The sequence below is a fragment of the Bombus bifarius genome, unplaced genomic scaffold (genome assembly GCF_011952205.1).
Source record: "Bombus bifarius isolate JDL3187 unplaced genomic scaffold, Bbif_JDL3187 scf7180000010271, whole genome shotgun sequence".
Taxonomy (NCBI): Eukaryota; Metazoa; Arthropoda; class Insecta; order Hymenoptera; family Apidae; genus Bombus; species Bombus bifarius.
The window spans coordinates 863,078-878,305 of NW_022885586.1; the positions used below are offsets into that span (position 1 = coordinate 863,078).

The 15,228-nt window shown below is 39.8% G+C and overlaps 1 protein-coding gene across 4 annotated transcripts in view; it reads right to left on the reverse strand.

Moving 5' to 3' along the window:
* LOC117216540 (putative polypeptide N-acetylgalactosaminyltransferase 9) overlaps nt 1–15,228 on the reverse strand; it is a 294,302-nt gene that overhangs the window by 202,733 nt on the left and 76,341 nt on the right. For all 4 annotated transcript variants that reach the window (XM_033463303.1, XM_033463300.1, XM_033463299.1 and 1 more), the window contains one exon: nt 13,925–13,997. The gene's annotated coding sequence lies outside the window, so the exon portion shown is untranslated. The remainder of the gene's footprint in view (nt 1–13,924; nt 13,998–15,228) is intronic.

Sequence of the window (15,228 nt, forward strand, 5' to 3'; positions counted from 1 at the left end):
ATGTGTTTTATGAATTATTAATGCAAGATGAATGCTTCCTGTGAATGCCATTTCACGTTGAAGAATACGATCAATTGTACTCTGTTTTTATGCAAGTTTGTAAATTAAGAAAGAACCCTGACCTTCCTTTTCTCATTCTAACAAAATACGTAAGTTCAACGCCTCTTCTCTGTACCGTACACTATTTTCTTGTAAATTTTTACTCGAATAAAACTCACTGTCGTTTTATTCACGATTCTACCATCAAACTTATCCACTTATCTGTTTATTAAAATATACCTTTACTCGATTCAAAAAAGAAATTTCAAGAAAGAAAATAAAAATGTAAGGAATAATTCCCGTTTTTCGCGCAATTCCCGAAAAATGGCTAAGCGAGAGAGAAACGGACGAAACTTGTTATGAAAATAATATGAAAAGTATCGGCGTAGCTTGAACAAAATATGCAAAACCTGTTCTCGCGGGAGAAATGCAACACTCTCGAATGACCTTTGGTCGAAAGTCCAAGACCTTGGCGACGATCCGTTGTTCGGCCGTCAATCTTTCCAATAATAGAAAGGAAGGAATCTTCCTGTGCATTCCCTACGCTTTCTTGGAATTAAACCGTAAACCTTAGCGGGCTCCACCTGTTGAAGGAAGAGCCTGCAGGTAATTTATCTTAGAACGAACCGGTCTCCAAGTAACTTCCTTCCTACGACAAACTTTGATGAAGAAGAAAGAAGCGAGGAGACGTTTCTTTCGAAAGAGCAAGAAAGACATAATAGAGACTCGCCTGGCGATGTAGATCTCCGAGTAAACAAATGGAACTGCAATTGTTCAAGTTTTTACAAGCGACTTGCCTCGAGAACTGAAACTTCGTTCTTTGATCGTTTGGGAACTGTTCTATAGTAATTGAATGTAATTAATTTTAATATTCTTGCAGGGTTTTGTTTGTTCGAGGACGTAATTCTTCTTAGATTAGAATTAATTATAGAGGATATACGTAAGTACTTTGACTTATTTACGATGTATATAGTTAGGTGACGTTGATGAACAGGTGTACACCAGCGCACATCTATAAATTTCACAACACGCGCTAGTGATCTCATCTGATGATGGAATTTAACTTTCGACATCAATTTTTTTTTTTTTTTTTTTTGGTTAACGTACACGCTCCTTTTACTTGAAAGTTCATTGAGTCGTATTTTCATCGTTGCTACTATCTTCTAATTGCGCTTATAAAACTGACACAGCTACTTGTCATAACAGCGTCTTCAGAAGTTCCAAGACCATTTAAAAGATCATTCGACTCTATAAAACAGACAGTCAAGATAACTTAATTAATCTATTAAAAACCGGGATTAAAGACTACTGGTTGATACTAACGATAATAAATTGTAAAAGAGCGACCCAAGACAAAGAGAAACAACTATCGAACCGCAAGTTTCGTTTAATTGAAAAATGAATTGACCATGGAACAGACGAAAAATAGAAATAAGATACATCAAAGCCTGGAGCGTAAGTTGGAAAACGCGAAAACCAGCGAACCAGCGATACAGAAAAATTGCAACGAGTCGAATGGTGGATAGCTATGCGCGTTTGCATGCTGCACGTACAAAACGATTCCCTGTTTCATTACCGTGGACTGTGGTATTGTATTGGCGTCCGAACAAATTGCTTCCTTCCATGCAGTTTTCGGGCTGCGGATGTCATAAATACACCAGGTCCACCTATAGGGAATTCGTCGGCTAGAATTCATTGGTTACAACATCCGCTAGGAATCGTAAGTCATCGGGATTCGCGCCACAAGTATCGAAATAGGATTTATCCGTTCCCTTCAAATTAATAAATACGGAAATTTATCTATTCGCTTCTCGTATCGTAGCAACAACGGGATGCGTACGACACGTGAGAAGCCAACTAATCGACGTGCTACTTTACTGTAAGGTGTTGCAAAGCGATACAAATTTTATAAAAAAAAATAAAACAGGAATTGTTACTGTAATTTAAATATTTTTTACCGACTTTCTCAATCTATACGAAAGCACTACGCTTCTTAAATTCATATCTGTCTTCGCAGAATCGCTTTAATTCCCATAAAAGTTGCTATTAAGATCAAAGACTCGTATTTCTGTGGCTCCATTCGATATCTCGTATTATTTGCTTAAAAGGCATAACATTTATCTGTGAGATATCTTACGAAGGAAGAATTAGGTGAAATATAGATGGATATTAACCGAAGAAAAATCGCGCAAGTTCCGATCGATCGTTTACGATTTAAGCTTCTCTGGAGGAGCAAGTCGTTGAAGAAGTCTTCCTGCAGATTAAACTCTCTCGAATCGGCCGAACGAGACGAAGATCATCGATGCTCCACAAGTACATCCTTAATTCTGATTAAACGTAATCTTCGATGGAAAAGTAGCGCGCTTCCTATCGTTTGGTCTGCGAGTAACCGGTGTGGGTGGAAAAGTTTCCCGGAGTCGTTCCGTTGGAACTCGCGTCCAACGATTCGAGACACGAATCGACTGGACATCCGGGCTGGAACTCTCTCTCTGTTTGCCAATTTTCAAGGGAGTTCGCGTGCAATTGTAGAAAAGTTTCGTGCGTCTGATTCACGAGCGAAAATGGAAGGTGGAGAAACTTTACGAAATTCCTATTACCACAGTGTGAACTGTTATTAATTGTTGAAAGGGCTGAAAGTTATAGCGATGTACCGAGGATTAAGAGCGAAATCGATAGCTGACAAGTCGGAATATTTCTACGTCAAACGAATAGGAGTTAAGATTGATAGACTTACGTAGATCGAAACCTGCCGGTAACGTGATATACCGAGAAATAGTCGAGAAAGTCGATAAGAGACTGATGCGACAAAAGAGGCTTCCGGAGCATGATCTTTGCCTTGGTATTAGTTTGTCGGACGTAGCCTCGATCGTAAAGATTTTAGCGAAGAACTCTGACATTGCACGAATATTACGCGAACCACGGACTACGTGAAAAACGTATCGAATCTCGTAATGGATCGCCAATGAAGCTAAATTGCAGAAACGCTTAGCTCGCGGAAAAACGTGCGAATAAATTAATAATATTTCGAAAAACAATTACCAGAGAGGAACTATTAACCAAACAACGCGTCAATGACTAACGACTATCTATTAACAGGCTGTTCGTTCGACGATATGAACTTTGTTTCACAATACCACATCTCGAACAATAAATATACACAAGGATTGCCATTATTGGCGCTAACGAGACGTCTAACAGGATTTCAAAGAAGCAACGTCACATTCCGCAACCGGCATTACCTTCGCATTAATAATTGATTAACCACAGGCAAAGCGATTATTTCATAACATCAAGCAGTGACATCATTTATCGATCTCTGCTAATAAATAAATTCCAATGATTCCTTTGTTCTGTAAGACGATTCACAGACAGTTGGGCAAAACGTTTAATTATCCATCGCAATAGGTAATAGAATTTGGCAATTGTAAATCTACCTTGAATTTGGATTATCAAATATCAAAGCCAAAAAGTGTGCAGAAAGGTGATATATGTACGTGTTCGATTATTCAGGGATGAAAACTTTCCTCTTTGAGCTACGTTATTGCGAATATTTTCAGCAATGTAAGAATGGCTAAAGAGTAATTACAAATTCTTATAAAAGACGTTTCTCATAAAACTTCATTGCCTTTAATTGCGCAAAGAACAGCCAACGAAAAGGTTACAACTAGATCGTACATTCGCGTTTGACAGAACTTTCCTTTCTTTTCTCGACGCGTCAATCTGGCGCTATTTTCAACGTGCTTTATTAAAAAACGCAGAAAACACTATCACCAATTGGAAACTAAGTGGTTCGTTGTACATTTTCTCCACGGCAAATGAGAAATTCCCGTTTCAGCAGGCGAATTTCATAATTAATTTCGCTCCTCATGTCCGGACCACCAATCTCCTCGAGTCTTCCCTTTGGGTAATTAATAAATCATTGAAGAGCAGTCAAGAACCCTTTGTAGATTCGGCCCGAAAAAAACTACTCTTTTTTCCAAATAACAAGGAAAAAACAAGAACGAGAGAGAGAAGCCTCGTCTTGCCCCCTTTTGTTTCACAGCACTTTACAACGCGGTGTTTATTTAATCGTCGTTTGAGATTCCGACTTTCTTTCCTACGCCCCGCTGAACTTTACACAATTACCAGGACAGGTCCTTCTTCTTCGCTTGGATTCTCGAGATTCTTAAAACAATACGACGAACATAGTTAACGTATTTAGCGGAAAAATTACAGAGAGTGTGAATTCCGTGGATGATAAAAAGGTAAAAACGATGGTGGCGCCAAGGAGAATCGTCGAGAGAGGCGTTAATCCCTTTACTTTTCCTCTGAAATATCTAAATCGCGAAGAATTTCGTGACGTATTTTAATAGACGAACAATGGTAACATTTTTCAGCTGAAAATAAACGAAAATAGCGGAAAGTAAGCAAATTCTGGAAAATGCGACGTCTCGGAAAATCAGTATCGCGGCCCGTCAAAATTGTTTAAATAAATGATCACGACTAGTCGTCGGGAACACCGTGGACACGGATATCGGATTCGTCACGGGACGTTGGTCTATCGATATCGCGTGTCGATACGTGTATCATGAAAATATCGAAAGTATCGACGAGGGGCCGCGGTGGATGTCAACGAGCAAAGTAAAGGAAGCCAGGCGTCATCTTCCAAGATTTATGACTCCTCCATCCCCCATCCTCCCCCTCAACCCCTGTACACATCGGAATAGATGGTTTTACCTGCACTAACTTTACGACCAAGTAACAGAGCCTCTTAAATCACTGTCATAATTGAGGAGGCTGCAAGAACAATAGAAGACAGATGGCTGAGAATAAGCGTTCGTTTAGGGGACAAAAGACGAGACTGCACCGGAGATGAAGCCCCAAGGAATCTTATGGAGGTATTAAGGGGGCTAAGATCACACTTCGATTCGATCTTTTCTCTCTTCTGATTTCTTCGTGACAATATTTGATCGATAATCACAGCTTGATAAATCACACGCGTACGAGGATTGCTACTTAATTTTACTCGATTTGACAAAGCGAATTTTCGTGATTACTTGTTTGCTCGCCAAGGAAAGAAAAAGAGGAAAGATATCTCGATACATAGAAGAAAATCAATTCGTGTAACTTATTGTCACAGCTATTCGTATAAATATAGAGTGTAATAATCAGTTTAATAGCACGGTGTTCAAATGTTAAATCCAGTCAGTGAAGATGAATGATTATCCTTGCAACTGATAGAGGAAGAATTCATGGACGAGCCAGGTAGTTTAATTGATCATTTGATAGCGATCAGATTGATTGATTGCTTTCTCTCTTTATGGAAGAAGAGCAGTGCAAACGTCGCCAAAGGTAGGATAAATTGATTGCTTGTGATTTTTATTCATTTGAAAGACTCGAAGGAACTGAGTATAAAAGCGAAAGATTGATGATGCTTACCTTCATCGACGTTCGAGTTATAATATAAAGGTACAATGGTGTCAATTCTTTACTCTATCGCGAAAGTAACCTATTCTGCCGTGTTTTAAAATCAAATGAAAATAGCATAGCGTGTTTAAAAAAAGAAGCATCTGGCAATTTCCGTGTCGGCTGAACAGACATGGCTATCAGCCTGACTATTATCAAAGACCCTGACAAGCGCCTCGAAAGGAGAATCGTTTTCGAAAATTGAGTTCACCGTTCTTAAGTTCGAACTGCACACGTGTTTACGATAACAATTGTTTTTTCCTTTAGACCGCGTGAAAAATGCGGCATTGTAAAATGTATTTTTCTTATCGATGCGTTTGTTCCTGTATTTTTCACGAAACGTCGCTACCTCTATAAAATTTCTCTGCATGGAGGCGTTTCTAAACATCCTACATTTTTAGATAAGAAAATATTTCGATAGAATTTGCGTAAAGTAGAGCACGACTCTTTCAACGAAATCTTTGAAACGTCATACGGAATTAAAAGTTCACAACATCGTGCGATCACTAGCTCGAACGTATCTAGAAAAGATAAAGAAATTACTCTGCAATTATATTTATCCGGCGCGTTCGATAAGACGGAAGAATCCACTTTCTTTCGATCGAAGGAAGAAATACAGTGTTGTTAGACAGCTTGCGACAAATGCAACGATCATAGTCATCTATCCGCATCAGTCGCTCCCGGCGAGTAAATTTGCCAGATGGGGAACAGGGCATCCGAATTTCATTTTTCTTCTTTCCTTCTTGGCGAGGCTCTTTCATCCGATGCTGTCCTGGAAGCAGCGATCGAACGAGCCCTGGCTCTTACATCACTTTTATGTCCGTCATATTTCATGCTGGCCAAACGTTCCGACGAATGATGCATTATTTAGAACGCAATTCGGGGAGAGCCAAGCCGGGACCTCGTGGAACAAATGCGCGCGAAATGGGCCAAGAGCATCCGGCAGAATGTCGTTCCTCTTCCGGGCGATCGATCGACCTACAAGCTTAATTTCGCTACGAGTCCTCTCGCTCGAGAGACGACTCAAACTTCAAAACTCTCTACGAGATAGATCACCGAGTACCTCTCTAAAATTTCACGACGAACAATTCGTTTTTTCGATGAACGAATCCTGATAAAACATTAAACGTAGGTTTTTACAATTTTTTAACGCTCGACCTTACATGCATTCTGTTAAGAAATTTGTCTTAAATTTTAGCGGATTGTGTAAATAAAACTGTAGAAAAAAATACGTTCGACTAATTGTAAATGGGAATTATTTTGTATAATACTACAAATCAATTATAAATCGTTACATCTCCTAGCCTCCAATTTTTCCAGCCGACTATCTTCCTCGCCAGAGAAAAAACCAAATTGAACGCTAATCCGACAAAATATCAGAGGCATCGCCCACGAATATTTCGAATTATCACGAATATCCATTCTTTTTTGTTTCGTTTCGTCTCGCCTCGAATAACTAACGATTCAGTTCTAGCTTTTTAATCTACGTGTCAGCCACAAGCTTCGTATTGCTACAGTAGAGTAGAAGAGAGGTAGAAACGGAAGAAGAAAATGTGGGAAACGTATGAATATCGCGCGGAGTGGGAGGTGCATTATTTAGATGCAATTTTTTTCGGAATCACCGACACGCGAATGAATGGGCACCGGGCAAACCGAAGTGAGAAGATTAATGCTTCGATCTGACAGCCAAGCACGAACTTTCAATCTGCAATCCGCGTTTCCTTTCACGTCCCCGCGTTTTACGTAGCAAATAATGTGAGCGACGCGGACAAACCGCGACGAGTTCATTGCAAAACTGTTCCTGGGCACCTACGGTTATCTACGGTTCACGCGCTGCTGCATAGAGCTATGGGGTTTTCTCTGCGTGACAGGTGTGAAAAGAACGTGAGAAATTCTATTCGCAAAAGCGAACTTCGATCGTCAGTTAGGTTAGCGTCTGCAACTATTTAGTTTCAACATACAGAAAAGGAACTTTATCGTTATTTCTAGCAGTAAAACATTTCTATATATTATTCAGCTTTGTATTATTAAATCGTCGGGATCGATTCCTCGAACGAAGTGTCTAAAGAATAAATCGTAATTTTGGATCTTTTAATTATTCAGTTTTTCGATCTTCCAACTTCCGAATTTTTAAGGATCCATAATTCTTTAAAACGTCACCATCTTCGACTCTTCAATTTAAATAACGTATCAATTCTTTAAATACCCTACGTGCTCGTGGCTTAAAGAGAATCACCTCAAGCGTTCCTCAAAACCGCTTAATGTAAAATAGACGAATTACTCTTGTGAATGTTTAATTTTACATACATCTTCCCTTATGTCGTCAAGATTTTAAAGCTTCGATCTTTAACCCTTGAATTTAAATATCTTCGTCTCTCGAACCTTTAAAATCTTAATCATTTGGATGGTCTACTTGCCAAAAACCACTCTATCTCTATCGTGTAATTTTAAATTGACGAACTACCCCGCACACAGCTACTCCGTTTTCAACTGACACGAACATCAGAGACTAGCTCGACACAGCGTCCCCAATGCCTTAATTGCGTCCCTCGACATTACTTGGGCTTTCTTCGTGCCTTATGCGTACACGGCCCTCCGAATTAGACGCTCCACCCCCGAGCCCATTAGTGTCGGTGGTTTAATTAACTGCCACGATAAATTGCCGTTCGACCATTCAGTTCGATAAATCCACTTACCCAGAACTTTACTTTCCATTCGACGCGTCTATCCTAGCAGGGGAACACCGATCGTCGTTATGAATAAAGTACAATGTAGCGGCGGTGACGTGTAACGCTGGCCGAGCCAACAGCTTTCATTTCGCAACGAGACATGACGCAGGTGATTTAATGTCGCGCAATTGCGCGAAAATATCCAAGGTTAATAATTAGCGCGAATTAATTTATCGGCTCCTATTAATTAACCAGCCAGTCGACGAATACGCTGCGCCAACTGGCTGCTTATTGGAAACTAATTGATACGCCTTTTCAATCGGTCAACGGATATATTATCGTGTTCGAGGTTTCTGGGCTTCATGGGGAAATGGCAAAAGAACAGAAACATCGCGTCTCATTTAACTGGAATCTTAAGAAATTTCAGAATAAGTAGCGGAAATTTATCTCATTAAGTTAAAAAGGGAAGAATGTTTCAACGAAAGAAGTAAAAATGGAGGTTTCGGTTAGCTGTGGGAAGTAAACGGCGAAGAAGTTCGTTGAAAATTTATTTTATAAATTTATTACAAAAAAGGAGTATCCAATGAAATGTGAATATATAAGGCCCGTTGTGTAGTATGCTTCGTTAATCCCCTGAACGCATAAATACGCATGAAATGTAAATAACTAATATGATTAATTAAGAGAAATTAACGATCCTTAGTTTGGCCTGAAAAAGGTTTTTGAAAATTATGAATAGGAAAAGATAGCCGAGTTATGTGAATACGGTATAAGTTCATTAACAGGTAGTTCCATACGATAATGCTATGGTGAGATAAAGATCGAGAGAGGCAGAGAATGGAACTAGCTTTTCCCATAAAAGCGAAAGCACGTTGCTTCTGCTTCCTCTTCAAGCCATTTCTTGCTATCTCTGTGAAATTTTTTGCGATTAAAATTATATTACGAGCTATATTTTCCAATCTAGTATTAGAGTATGCCCATATTTTAAAAGGTAGCTAACGTTCATGGCAAGAATTATATGCCGTCACATCGATCTCGTATTTAAATCATTATAATCGAAATAACAAATTTATAAATCTTGAAATCTCTAGACTCTTAGAGTTTTGAGTCCATGAAACGTATAACTGTGATAAATATCCTTTATTCTATTTGCAGATCATCGCAAACTGGAAGCGATTCGTAAGAGCCAAGAAGGGAACTATCTTCGTTAAAAGAAGCACCTATTCCCACGTGAACCCAATGAATAAGATGTCACGTGCAATCTAACGACTACACAGTGAAGGAAAACTAAGAACGGGCGAGTGATAAAGGACATGGAACTCATCAGTCATGTCGCATCACACTTATGGCTATCAGGGGCGCTTCTGTTCTCTTTCTTAATGCTGATAATATTTCAGAGACGAGACCGGAAGATATCGCAAGAATCGTCGAACAGGATTGTCCGAATATCTGACGACGAATCGCTCCAGGAATTAACCAAAAATCATAAATTTTCCGTCTCGTGTTATTTACGTGATTCCATAACAAACTATGAATCCTAAGATACAATAAACTGTAGAAACATGCAACGAAGCGTAGAGTTCTCTTATATTATACCGGCAAAAATATTCCAAACGATTTAATCTGTAACAAGATTTTAAAGTTACATTTCTTCCATGGATTGGAAAAAATTAAGTAACTGTTTATAGACACAAGGGAATTGAACAGATAGTGTATACTACAAACGGAGTGACATTGCTAAAAATTAGTTCAATTTATCTATTTGTACAAGAAGCACAGATTAGTAAAATTCACTGTAACTGAAAATTTGTCCGCAACTTAAACGTACAGTTCCATGAAAGGCGGTGAATGCCGCGGAAGTTTTGAACCAGACTGTACAACTTACCTAATATACTCAACACCATATTAAAAAAAAACGTAAACCATATGATAGGTTAACAAAGGCACGTTAAACGAGAAGAGCGGGTAATCAGGAAAAATTAACGATGTTTAATCGGCCACGACCGGGGAATACAAATGGTCGATTTCTTAGCGAGCAGGCCGGCGTGTCTTCTATAACGACAAATAATGGTTCGCGATCGATCATGTCTGGTCTGGGTTTTACAGACCTTTTAAGCGCGCACGTACCGCTGGCAGACGATACGAGGAGAAGTCTAATGAACTCGACGACGCGAGCGCTCTATCACTCTTTCCCAACCCATTGCTGGTTCTTTTTTCTTGCCACGCGAGCCCGCTACAAAAATCCTCGTCATCATGCAGATTTATGCCCGTGAAACGAAACTTTTTCGCACGTAGAACCAGAGCCAAACTTCTTAACCGATGGTAAAAACGTTATTAAATGACCGGCCGATTTTTCCGACGCTTTTTAACTCCGGCTTACAACTACTTCCATCCTCGCGTTCTCTTTTTTATTACAATAAAAACGTTCTTATTGCTACATACTGCAATCGTTTTTTTTTCTTTTTTACTTTTTTATTTTTTTTTATTTTTTTTTTTTTCGATGAAATATGGAAAACGAAGTAAATCCGAAAGTATCATCGTTCTATGGATGATTTATCGAAGTGAGAAGGCACAGGAATTTCCTACGCCGGAATAAACTTACGACGACAGCTTTCGTTTTTATCCTTCTGCGATAAGGGAGAGTGGAAATGACCCATTTTATTTTTATAAGATGTAAAACACCGTGGAATGATTTATGACGGATAAGACACTGTATGAATGTTACACGATGGATTACGTTCCCTTTTTACTTTGCTTTTTAGTCGGAGACACGCGAAACGACTTGCTTTATCTTATTTACAATTATTAGTAATTTATGAAAAATCTTCAAATATGAACGATCTCGTCATCTTCTAATTTTCTTTTCTCTCTTCTTTCTTTTTTTAAACAATGTAACAAGAGATGGTTATTCTGTGAAAATTATACGAGATACATAGAGAGATATAGACCCTCTTGCGAATATTTTACGGTGGACAAACTTGCGACTCTGATTTCCTCTTTCGCTTTAATAAAGTACGATGGAAACGATTTGTTTTACTTTTGTAAGAGTTATGCGAGGTGTAAAGAATTACAAGTTGGTTTATGATAGACGAAATCCATCTTGTGTGAAGGGAACAGGCTTTCGAGAGATCATTAATATTCATGCCAGCTGGATGAGGTATCTGTGTCGTACTTTTTCCCCTTGCACTCGACGCGTTATTTTTCCATAAAGGGATTACGCGAACGAATACTATTTACAGGTTTCTCGATTGCCGTCACACGGCAGAAAAGAGAAGGAGAGCAACGTGATTTCCAACTCTCGCGTTTGATGAACGAGACATTCTGAATTTTGGATTTAACAGCGATTTTTATGCAGATTGGACCGAATTACTATGATAATGCGGTATTATAATTCCCATTTACATAATGTATTAACAATGCTTATAATAACCAGCTTGTTGTTTGCATCGTTCCCCTTTCGATGATGTTTCTTCCGATTTTATCGTCTCTAACGACTTCTAATTAACGTTTATTAGAAAGTTAATCTCGCGGATCGTGCTTTGACAATTTGTTTAATAACATGTTTCTCTACTTATTTTTATACCCTAAGCTTACCGACTGCTGCAAAACATCCGATTATTCCAACTCAAATTTCAAAATTCCTTCTCCAGCGTTTAATCACAGTACGTCGTATTTTCCGTAAATTTCAAGAAACATCCACTCGAAACAGTTCTAATTTAATTTACAAACTCGTCTTTAATATTCTACCGAATATTCCGACCAGAAATATTTTGCCAATCTTCTCGAAGGAACAAAAAAATTATGGTCCGAGACGCTCGAGTCGTTGTTCTCCAATTATTCTCAGATCATTGTTCGCGATTCAACGACGCGATACCTCTACGATAGACTGGTCTGACTCGAGCAATTAGAAACCGCATTCGCCACGCGGAACAACGCTGTCGCGGAACACTCAGGCTTATTCGTGCTGTACATACCCGAAATATGGCGCAACTTGGTCAAGATTCTGCGAAGATCGCAGGCTTGTTGGTTGTCGGCTATGGACAAAGGGAAATCCGCAAACTGAGGCCGGGGAATTTCATATCGTTGCCCCTTTGTTCACCGTAACAACCACCGTTTGACTCACCCCTGCCAGAAACTTCCGGAGATCACAAACTTGGACGTGTAATTGTTTTAATGGTCCGATTCGTGACGTGTATCTTGATTGGAAGGAAACTATGAGACGAGTAGATTGGTCGAAACTACGCCAAAGTACGTCTTTATAGAAGCTTCAATTTTCCAAGTTCGCCAAGTTCCGAGAATCGAATACGGCCATAGATGTCAGCCACTTGTCTACCATGCGATGCTCGCGAACTTTGTTCCAAGAAGAGCAAAAGAAACCGTAAGAAAATTCGGTATTCCCGTTGATTTATCGAAGAAAGCGATTTACGTTTGATCGTGTAACGTACGTTTCCAACGCTATTCCGCGAGATTATTTAACAAAAGATATTCGTGATGCCTTCGAACAATTTCAAACATCTTGACAGACACGAAGCAAGATGTGAATATAACTCGACGCAATACCAAGACATCATTTTTACTCGCCGCAGAGTTTTATCTCGACCCTTCAACCCTAACTGGAAGAAGAATACAAAAGAAAGGAGGAACTTAATCAGAATCTCTGAAAGAAGTATCCCTATCCATCGCCGTTAATCCCGCACGATCATTCCCCAAACAGAATTCTCTAAGCAGTATCCTTTCCCTGGGAGCATCCCCTGTATATAGCCCGAGAAACTACCCTCGATTACCACCAAAGTCTACCCGGTAGGAACTATTTTCCAGTTTTTTCGCCCCGCAAACTGCTTGATTTTGGGCTTACAAGCGGCTCGTTTATTTACAACGCGTCGCAGAGATACCCGGCGATACCTTCCCTTTTTTTCCCAGGGAAGCATTATTTAGCGGCGGCCACTTATATTCGCGGTTGCAACGAGTCAGCCATTATAATTCTCCGGAGGTAAATAACCGCGGAGCTTACCCTCGTATCGCTCGTTTTCATAAATCGAGCCACGGAATCTTTGTACAAAAGGAACGGCGAACGTAGCGAGCACAGGCTAGAAAGCAGCCAAGAGGAGGAGCCAGGGAACAGGGAGGAGGCTTGATAATGAAGCCACGAAGATACACGGAGGTATCGTGAAATAAATCCACAGCAACGAATGAATGATAAAGCACTCGAGGTGGGAGAGGCGATCCTCGAAGAACAGTAGTACAGTGTTATCGAAGTGAGAACGCGGCGACTAAGCAGAAATGTAATGCTCCGCGCTAGTCTCTTGACCCTGCCATACAAGAGCGCTTAACGAACTGTAAATCATCCTCGAGAGCTTTGATGAAATGCTCCATTTGTAAGGCAACCCCGTCTTCAAAGAAGGACGAACTTCTTCGGGACTATGTTTGCAGACTGTGGTGTTCGGGAACGGCTTTCGAAGAACTACGAGTTCGGGAGACTGTGAAGAAATATCTAGAGCTGCTTATCGTGATTCTGAGAAAAATTTTCATTGTTAATTGTTAAATCTACGCTTCAACGATCGAATAAATGAAACTGACGTCGTAAATTTTAAAAGATAGAAAAGTCGTCGACCGATCTCGAGTGGTTGGATAGACACAATCGTATCGAACTCTGTGAATAGAAATTCTTCGCTGAAATTTGAGAATTTCAGGAAGAATAAAAGAGCAGGAAAAGAATCTTCTACTCGGAAACCGGTGTAATCAACTTTCCTCGGCGTACCACAAACACTTACCCTTTCACAACCGAAGCAGAAGTTCCCTCTAGCGTAATTTTCTTTCCGACGAGGCTTCCTGACCGCTCGAATTCTGAAACATAAAAAAAGCGAGAGAACCAATTAGCCACGGTGAATACCAGTTTCGTTCGTGATTTTATCGAAATTATTGCCTCTCTCCGTCTACCACGAACTAAGTTTCTCCCTGTTCGTACCGATGGCTGTATTAAAAATTCAAAGATACCGTCGGGACGGTATCGGTTAGGACGACCGAGAGAAGGAAAGAGAGAATTGAAAGAGAAATCGAACTTCTAACTCGGTTGCGGCGTCGACGAAAAACTACCCCTGACCTTCGAGCATCTCCAGAGACGATCGTTCCGTTCCTCTTTCATCTCGAAGGATTCTTTGCCTTTCCCTCTCGACAAGAAGTTTCATTCGTCTGCAGCGCTTTCAGCCGCCTTCCCTTCGTAACTGGCAAAGAAATGTATTATATCGACTACCCCCCTCCGGAAATAGCGTGAGAAGTACGAACCCTTCCGGAAGAGTTGCTCTTCTGTTAGGTCTGTTTCGCGTTGGAGTACACGCGTACACGCGCTTGTGAGAGATGTTAGAAAAGCAACGAGAAGCTATGGTTTCTTATTTAATCTTTCAAAGTTCAAACGAACGCCGTCAATCACGTAAAGAGAGTTGCGAAACTTGTTTTTCGTGCTTCGATTTGATCTAGCGGTTCATAGATTTCTAAACCTCCATCTTTTCAAATATTCAAACATTCGATATTCGTTTCAAACTCTCAAACATTCCAATATGTTTCACTTCTTAATTCATAAAAAAGAGGAGCAATTTCAAAGTTAAAATTAAAGTTCAAATTTCGTAATTCTGAAATTTAGAAGATTGCCAAATTCCAAACGTGAAATGAAAATGTCTGTCTGAGAAATCTTTGCGTAAATCCCATCGCATCAATTACGTACACTACCGAACGTGACTGGTTATGTCAGACGGAGAATTCGATTTTAATTGGAATTCTATGCCAGAGAATATTTTTCGAGATGGAGGAACGAGAGAAAATATAGTTCTGGATAAAACGGATAAAAAAAGACGAAGAATCATAAAGGCGGGGGCTTCGAAATAAGGAGAGTAGACGATTATCGACAGCTGTCGACGATATCTAGATTCTAAAAGACTCGAGTAGAAATCATCGATCATATATTACGGTGGTAGATACCAGAGGTTCATAAAGTGACCCAGTTTTGCGCAATTGTGTTTCTTTTCTTCTCGGTACGGAATAATAAAATTTTACAACACTGCAAAGTCACATTTGAAGAATA